The sequence below is a fragment of the Vulpes lagopus genome, chromosome 13 (genome assembly GCF_018345385.1).
Source record: "Vulpes lagopus strain Blue_001 chromosome 13, ASM1834538v1, whole genome shotgun sequence".
In the NCBI taxonomy this organism is placed as follows: Eukaryota; Metazoa; Chordata; class Mammalia; order Carnivora; family Canidae; genus Vulpes; species Vulpes lagopus.
The window spans coordinates 40,264,773-40,274,507 of record NC_054836.1 but is presented as its reverse complement, the minus strand read 5'-3'; the positions used below and the strand labels follow the sequence as shown (position 1 = coordinate 40,274,507).

Sequence of the window (9,735 nt, the reverse complement as noted above, 5' to 3'; positions counted from 1 at the left end):
CCACTTATGACCTCTTACCCTCACATCATGTTCTCTGCCTGACCCAACCTGGCCTGGTTCCCAGACCAGAGGCCTTTGGGCTTGCCCTGTCTTATAGCCACTCTGGTGCTAAAATATGTTAGGTATAAGAGCATTTTTAGACATTCAGAATAGAAGCCAAATGTGTGTAGCAGGGCCCATTTGTGTAAGTTCTTTTGATAATAGGATACAGCAGCAATCATCTGAGAATCGTATCATTAGAAATGCTTTCAAGTTCAATGGAAAGTATTAACAATCATTTACCTGTAAGTTCATTGTACCTAAGCCAATAAGATTTCAGTAGTAAAAAAAATCCAATAAATATCTTCATAAAGGAGGAGACATTTATTGTTGTGGCTACACAGAATCCATCTCCTTGTTTGGCTAGAGCTTCCCTGTTTCCTTTTGGGGCCCTTACCTTCCTGTCACAGTAGGATGCTTTGATAGGACTCTCAGCTGGACACACTATGCTCTCACGTCAAGAGAAGAGCATGTGGTTAAAGCTGGACCAATCAGGCTCTAGGATTTTTCCATCTTTAGTACAGGGACATAAGGATAGGAAAAATAAAACTTTAGCCAGAGATCACCCGTTACAGAATGGCATCCAGACAAAATGGTCAAATAGTAACAATATATTGTCCTCAGGAGCTACTGTTATCTCCTGATCTAGTTTTTCAAGGAACAGAACAAGTTTCAGTGAAAACATTTTAATGAACTCCACCACTGGACAGGAATAGGAAGAAAACTATAAAGAGATGGTCCCCATCCTGATCAGACACAGAATTAATTTATTTATTCAATGAATACTTATCAAATTTACTGAGACTTATACTTCTGGCGACAATACAGTAATGGGAACCTAATTTCCCTCTGCCTGAAACAAACAGAAAAGCAAAATATAGTTTTAAGCCATTGACATAGCACAGTGAAGGATAGTGATCCCTGAAAAAGGGAAAACATAGAAGGTGAGCCATGCAATCACCCCCGTCTACTACCTGGAGAGTGTACAGGCTGTGGCATTGGGTCGAGAAAACCCAGAAGTGCCCTGCATTGGGGAGATCTGGGAACACAGTGAGGCCAAGGCAGCTAGTGCACACAGTGCTGAGTGCCAGGAAAGAGAAAACTCCACAGGGACTTCACAGGTTTGCAGAGTAGTTGCCCTTGAGTCTTCAGCAAAGTTCTAACAGTTACTGTGGGTGAGGAAGCCTCCTGAGGCTGGGAAAAGAGGTGCCTGGAAGGATTAAAGGAAACAATCTCTGGAAATCATTCAGGGCCAGGAAGAGTCCCCGAAGGAGAGAGTGGGGCAGAAAAAAATATCTGAAGACAGAATAGATGAAATATTTCTAAATTTCATTACCCACAAATCAAAGAAGCTCAACAAACCCCAAGCTCAAGAAACTCAAAACTATACCAAAGCATGTCATCATCAAGTTGTTTTAAAACAGGGGCACCTGGATGTCTCAGTGGTTGAGCATCTGCCTTCAGCTCAGGTCATGATCCTTGGATCCTGGGATCGAGTCCAGCATTAGGATCCCCACAGGGAGTCTGTTTCTCCCTCTGCCTGTCTCTGCCTCTCTCTGTGTGTCTTTCATGAGTAAATGAATAAAATCTTTTTTAAAAAATTGCTTTAAGACAATGATAAAGAGAAAAATCTTAAAATCATTCAGAGCATGTAGTAAATATAAAAGATTCTTATTAAGAACATGCTGTGTTCTGCTGCTTAAGGGATTATCCTTCTTCCTCCCCCCTCCTTCATTCTCCCCCACCCTTTCCCTTCTATTTCTTTCTTTCTTCTTTTGAAAATACAAAGTCTGAAAGAAGTTACATATGTTTTCACTTTGAACCTCTGGTTCTTTGGACACCAAGGATACATGATAAGAGAAATATTTTTTTTTCAAAAATCAGACACTTTCTTTACCTTGATAGAACTTATGGTCTAGAAATTAGTATAAAATATTCATGTTCAAGTTTCCAGACTTCCACTTAATTTTTCTTGAGAAAAAAAAATTTCTTGAGGATCCCAATTTCCAAGGACCCCAACAAAGTGCAAAGATGAGCACTTAAAGTTACTTACAGATAAGATTTCACAAATGAAAAATAAACTTCCCATCATTGCAAATGTATTTCGAAGGGAAAGTTTCCCTGAAGCTGACTATAATCGGTGATTGTCTCACAGAGAGAAGGGAGGCTGAGAGTTAAGAGAAGGAAGATTTCCAATCTCAAGGCTTTTGACATTTTTAAGAGTATAAAATAGAACAGTTATTTGTCTGTTTTTTAAGATTTTATTTATTTATTCATGAGAGACACACACAGAGAGAGGGGCAGAGACAGGCAGAGGGAGAAGCAGGCTCCAAGCAGGGAGCGCCATGTGGGACTCGATCCTGGGACTCCAGGATCATGCCCTGGGCGGAAGGAGGAGCTAAACCGCTGAGCCACCCAGGGATCCCCTAAAATAAACAGTTGTGAGTGAGGGTGTGTGCGGGGGCGGGGAGGCAGGCAGATCTTAGAGGTGAATCTTCTGTGATCACCCACTTTCCAAAATATATCCAAAGATTTTTTTTTATGCCACATATACTTATTCGTTTATGAAAAACACTGTAACAATGTTAGAAATATTCCATTTGGACGTTCAACATGGAACGTGCTGCCTATTGTAGAGGATTTTTAGCGTGCTACTCTCTGTGTATTTGGAGTATATCAGCACCAAGCCTAGACTCCATCCTTCCTGTTAGACTCTCCACATTTCTTTCCTCTTTACTTGTTCCTTTCCTTTGCAGTTACTGCAGCCATCACTTGAAAAAGATAGAACAAAAAGCTTGAACTAAGGGGATTTTCTGTTCACTTTGGTTGCTCTACAACTCATTATCTCTCAATTGACCACTGGAGACTCTGCTGCCATATATTTAAATCACCCTGGACACTAGCTGGGAATGGATTTATCATGAAATTTTTATAATAGAAAGGGCTACAAGGAATAGAATGCTTTTAAATGTCTCCTCTCCTGCAGGCAGGTGACAATTTCACTCTTTGGTGAGTCCCTGTTGCTTTACCATTACACTCAGATGTTTTTATTCTAAGAGGAAAATATTATGGATGAACATAAAGTTTTAGTATTTGGGATGGTTGAATTGCACACCAGGCAGTTGGATCTATTTTTCTATCTTTAATGTATTTTAAGATCAGTTATATTTAATGCTTCTGCATCTAGCTGGTTCTTAAGCCAAGTGAAAAAAGAGACTTGTAGGAAATCTAGATAGTTTGAGTTTGAAGGAATTGTTTTGCTCAAACTTACATCCAGAATATAAATCCACAGCATTACATTCCTAATAAAACTAACCTTTTCAAGAATGGGGAAAGTATTTGGGGTTTACGTGAAAAGCTAATCCGGAATCTGTTGAGAATCAAGAGCTCACCTAAGTAACAAAAGAGTGGGATCACAAATGGTGATTGGCAAGCATACGACCACTGCCAAGGGTTGTGCAGGCTTTGCACTGCACAAATCACAAACTACAATGACCAATGTCCCCTAGAATGCACAGTATACAACCTGGAAAAATTCTATGATAGCCTTAAGCAAAAGTGAGACAGCAATTTAAAACACAGCAATGAGACTACACATAGGATCAGGAACTCAAGCAAAGAGCCTGAGTAAAAGAATCAAAGCCAAGAATAAATTTTGAAATTTGGATGATGGATGCAGACATCCACAACAAGAGCATAAGTCTTTGCCTCATCCTAGTCTGCATGGCTTTATGTGTATTTACCTCATATGGTCTCCATGATCCTTATTACCTAACCCAGTCCTGTGGTTGGCTTGAGATTCTCTCTCCCTCTCCCTCTGCCCCTCCTGTTTGTGCTCTCTCTCTCTCTAAAATAAATACATTAAAAAAAAAAAAAGATGTGAGAGGGATCCCTGGGTGTCTCAGTGCTTTAGCACCTGCCTTCGGCCCCGGCGTGATCCTGGAGTCCCGGGATCAAATCCCACATCGGGCTCCCTGCCTGGAGCCTGCTTCTCCCTCTGCCTGTGTCTCTGCCTCTCTCTCTGTGTGTCTTTCATGAATAAATAAATAAAATCTTTAAAAAAAAATAAAAAAGATGTGAGAGTCATGGCAAAACTGTCATTACTGAATGATAAAAATTGGTTGAAAAAAGATGCGAAAGTGAGTTTAAAAATAAAGTTAAAGTACAGTACAACTGTAACTACTTTCTAAAAAACTTTCAGGGCATCTGGTGGCTCAGTCAGTTTAGCATCTGCCTTCAGCTCAGGTCATGTTCCAGGGTCCTGGGATCCAACCCCACATCAGGTTCCCTCAGTAAGAAAATCTACTTCTCCGTCTCTCTCTGCCTCTCTCTTCTGCTCATGCACTCTCTGTCTCTGTCTGTCTCTCTCTCATAAATAAATAAATAAAATCTTAAAGAAAACTCTAAAAAAATAAAATAAAAACAATCTAGACTTAAGAAAAAAAAGTGTGAACAATATACATCAAAATATAAGCACTTACTACTGGGGATTTACCCCAAAGATACAGATACAGTGAAAAGCCAAACACCTGCACCCCAGTGTTTATAGCTACAATGTCCACAATAGCGAAACTCTGGAAGGAGCCTCAGTGTCCATCGATAGATGAATGGGTAAAGAAGATGTGGTCTATGCACACAATGGAATATTACTCAGCCATTGGAAACGACAAATACCCACCATTTGCTTCAAAGTGGATGGAACTGGAGGGTATGAAGCTGAGTGAAGTAAGTCAATCGGAGAAGGACAAACATTATATGGTTTCATTCATTCGGGGAATATAAAAAATAGTGAAAGGGATTAAAGGGGAAAGGAGAGAAAATGAGTGGGAAATATCAGAGAGGGAGACAGAACTTAAGAGATACCTAACTCTGGGAAATGAACAAGTAGTGGAAGGGGAGGTGGGCGGGAGGTTGGGGTGACTGGGTGACGTGGACTGAGGGGGGCACTTGATGGGATGAGCACTGGATGTTATACTATATGTTGGCAAATCAAACTCCAATAAAAAAAAATATACAAAAAAAAAGGAAAAAGAAGACAATGTAAGCACTTTCTGAGTGGTGCAATTAGTTTAACATTTATTGTGGTTTTTTTTCTCAATTACAAAAGTAAGATAGTTCTCATTATACAAAGACAGGAAGAAAAGAGAAGTCCAAAGAAAAATATTGTATATACTTATAATCTAATCCTACAATCCAGAAAAAAATAACTATTAATATTTCAAAGTATATCTTTCTAAGCTCTTTTAAAATTGAAAATAACTTTCTTCCTTATTATAAAAATAATACATATTCTCTCTTTTTTATGGCACCTTGGAGGAGGTCAGCTGCTTCAGGATGAAACTGCAAATATCTTTCCCACCTACTGGCTACCAGAAACTCACTGAAGTGGACGATGACCACAAACTTCATACATTTTATGAGAAGCATATGGCCACAGAAGTGGCTGCTGATGCTCTGGGTGAAGAATGGGAGGGTTATATGGTTGAAATCAGTAGAGGGATTGAAAACCAAGACTTCCTTATGAAGCGGAGTGTCTTAACCCATGACCATGTCCACTGGCTGCTGAGTAAGGGGCATTCCTGTTACAGACTATGGATGACTAAAAAAAGAAAGCGCAAATTAGTTTGGGGCCACGTTGTAGGTGCCAATCTGAGTGTCCTCTGCTTGGCCATTGTTAAAAAAGGGAAATAACGATATTCCTGGACTCACTGATATTACTGTGCCTTGTTGCCTGAAATCCAAAAGAGCTGGCGAATTCCACACACTTTTCAATCTCTCAAAAAAAGATGATGTCTGCCAGTGTGTTGTGAGAAAGCCCCTAAACAAGGAAAGTAAGAATCTAAAACAAAGAACCCAGGATTCAGCACCTTGTTACTCCATGTATCTTCCAGCTTAAACATCAGTGTATAGCCCTGAAGAAACAGCATACTAAGAAAAATAAGGAAGAGGTTGCAACATATGCTAAACTTTTGGCCAAGAGAAGGAAGGAGGCCAAGGAAAAAGTCCAGGAACCAATTGCCAAGAGACAGAGGTTGTCCTCTCAGAGCTTCTACTTCTGAGTCCAGTAAAAAAAAAAAAAAAAAAAAAAGATTTGCTAAGAGTAACAAATAAGACCAGACATTAAAAAAAAAAAAAAAACATATTCGGTGTGGAAAACTGAAAATACAGATGAGCAAAAAGAAAAACATTTATTGAATGATTTTTATTTCCTTCTTTTGCTTACCATTATACTATAAATATTCAATAATGAATATGCATCATTTTATAATGAAAAAAAATGTATTGATCACGCCTCTCATATTCCTCAGCTTTGCCTGTATCACAGATTTTTAAGAAAGAAAATCACTTGGTGTTAATGGATGAAAACAGCTTTGTATGAAAACCTCTTCCAATTTCAGCTGAGGTTTCCTATAATTCTGTTGTATCCTAGGAGAGGCAATAGCATGAAGTCTACAGAGACACACAAGCCATGGTGGAGAAAGATAAATCTGGGGTCAAATAGGACGAAAGGCCCCAGAAACCACATTGCGGTAGGCTAGTCTTGGAGCAGAGCTCACAATGGGTGAATTGAGACAGGACTTGAAATCTTAGGTGCCAGGGAGAGTGCTGGTCACGCTTGCCAAAGATGTTACCCTATACCACAGAAGCAAAGTAAGCAAACCTTCATATATGGCTGCCTGGTCCAGGTTGAGGTGCAGGGTTCCAGCCCTGGCTAGAAGACAGAATGAACCCCATTTCTAGAGAATCTGGGGTGCCATACAAGGTAACCAAGTAAGCCAAAGCACAATGAATCAGAACCCCATTACTTGGGTTGCAAAGGCAAAGGAAAGAAGATAGATCGTAAGCCAATGTCAGAATCACATAAACACAGCAACAGAGCATAACAAATGCTTCAAAGGTGAATCAGGATGCTCTAGAGCTTGTCCTGGACTATTGGACACAGGACTTGGTTGGCTATGAAGACACTCATCCAGGGCAGCCCAGGTGGCTCAGCGGTTTAGCGCTGCCTTCAGCCCAGGGTGTGATCCTGGAGTTCCGGGATTGAGTCCCACATCAGGTTCCCTGCATGAAGCCTGCTTCTCCCTCTGCCTGTGTCTCTGCCTCTCTCTCTGTGTGTGTCTCTCATGAATAAATAAATAAATAAATAAATAAATAAATAAATAAAATCTTTAAAAAGAGAGAGAGAGAGAGACACTCATCCAATCATTAATTCATTCTACAAATATTTTTTTGAGCTTCTAACAAGTATCAGGTTCTGTGCTAAGTGCCAGGGACACACAGTGAAAATATGTAGGTATAAAAGAAGAGGACAGATCTTAAGCCAATGTGGGAATCACACAACTAAATACAGCAACAGAACATAACAAATGCTTCAAAGGTGAATCAGGACGTTCTAGAGTACACCAAGGGTACAAATTTTAGATTGGGAAAGGGTCACCAAGAAAGACTTTCTAAGGAAGTTATATTTAAGCTAAGATTCAAAGGCTGGGCAGGAGTTAGGCAGGTAAAGATTGAGAGGGAAAGAATGCTAGACAGAGAAATCTGCCCGGGTGAGGGGGTCTCAGGACATGCATGGCAAGCAAGAACACACACAAGAGCCCCCAAACCAGTGAAGGTTGGTTACACTGGCCATCCAACCCTGGCTAACAGAAACCAGATTAGTTCCAAACCCCACTGGTGAGTGGGGACTGTGACCTGAACTATAGGCTTCATCCTGGTTATGTAGATGGCCCCAATCATGAGTAGCTGAGGTCAGAGAGAAGACATTCTGGCTCTTGTGGACTCCATGCACTTTTGCCTTGTGGGCTGTTCTTCTATTAAAAATATAAATTAAAAATGGTATTTTATGACTGAGTTAGTATAAGGATGAATAAATTCCATCAACAAGTTATACACAGGTATAGAAGAAGAAGATAGATCTTAAGCCAATGTCAGAATCACATAAATAAACACAGCAACGGAGCATAACAAATGCTTCAAAGGTGAATCAGGATGCTCTAGAATACACCAAGCGTACAAATTTTTGGATCATATTCGCTTTTTTTCTTCTGATTAAAAAAAATTAAGACATTTTTGTGGGCCTCTTAAAGTACCATTGGCCCTAGGTACTGTGCCTACTCTAGTTAATAGATTAAATTGGTCCTGGCTAAGGAAAATAAAGGAAGCAAGATGGACCTGACTCATCAACCCAAAGGAGTAAATATAAAGGAATTTCTAGAAGTCCTGCAAGAAGCCTTGTAAGCCTCCAACTGGAGATTCTTAGAAGTCTTCATTTGACCTTCAAACAAATGAAAATCATCTCATCACATATTAGTGATCTTCACTTTCATTTCTATAGTGCCTTTTGCATACATATGTAAAGCATGTCTTCACTCAACCTTTCATTTGAGTAAGTAGGATATGGATTATTCACCTACTCACTGGGCCAGACAAGGTTAAAACAAGTTCAGTTAAGTAGGACTCCCTGGAAGCCAGAGTGGTATCTGACAGGATTATGGGCTTTGAAGTCAAGTTAGATCTGGCTTTAATATTCCTCATCTACCAAGTCATAGTTGTATGACCTTGGGCAAGTTGCTTAACTTTGCTGAGCCTCAACTTCTTCCACTTACAGAAGAATATAACCTTCACCTCAAAATATTGTAGGGCTTACATGAAATAAGAGACCTAAAGCATCACTACAACTCAAAAATAATTTAGGAAAGTTTTATGACTATTTTTTTAAAGCTTCATGAAGAGGGCTAAAGCTTAGGATACTACCAAAACCAGAGTATCTCCTGCTTACAGGGAACAGATATATAGGGTGTATGTGTATGTGTGCGCATGTGTGTGGGCATGCACATGCAAAAATATAGGTTTTAGAGCAAAGATAGGTAAAGGAGAGGAATAAAACTGGGATTGAAAATCTGTGTCAACCAGTGTCTCTGTGAGAACTGAGGTATAGAAGTTGGGAGCTGGCAAAAAAAAATTTTTTAATTAAAAATAAATAAAATAAAATAATAAAATAAAATAAAATGAAGTTGGGAGCTGTCTCTGTTTTCTAGCTGGCTGGATTGGAAATGGGTTTGGATCTCCTATAATCTTTGGATGCTTTCAGTGGTTGCAGATGAAAATGACTTCTGAACTTCTCTGAGTAGATTTCATGAAGTATATCTGGTAAATTACCAATAAAACTTAACTGAGTTCATCTCATGTCGGGAGACCCTTAAAGCTGCTGTCATAAAACTCTACTGATGAAAGAGTTTCTTATTGATTGCAATCATTACTGTCTCAGCCCGCCCAGCAAAAAGCAAATATGCATTACACCCCTTGAGAAAACACATTTCAGAACCACACCAACTTTATGAGACAGGCCTAAGAGATGAAAGCATTTATTCAAAGTCCCATTGTGATTTTTCAGGAGGCCTGTCTCAACCAAGAAGGTCTCTATAACCAGAAAACTGCTAATACATGCCTGGTCAAAGCCATGTGGTCTGAATAAAAAAATGTTCCTAAACTAAAGTAGCTTAATTTACTATTTTAGACTATATTAACATTTCACATATATTAACTCAGCACAACAACTATTGATCTGAAAATAAAATTAGTTCTTGCTTTCATATAACAAAGAAGAATTGCAGTTTATAATGAAAGAAATGCTCATACTTGATTGCTTAATAGAAATCATTATGTTTCCTTATTACAAAGGTACCTAATTAG

General features: G+C 39.3%; 1 pseudogene; it reads left to right on the top strand.

Moving 5' to 3' along the window:
* The first annotated feature begins 5,373 nt into the window (after positions 1 to 5,373).
* Positions 5,374 to 6,150, top strand: LOC121474573 (annotated as a pseudogene).
* Positions 6,151 to 9,735: the final 3,585 nt, after the last annotated feature.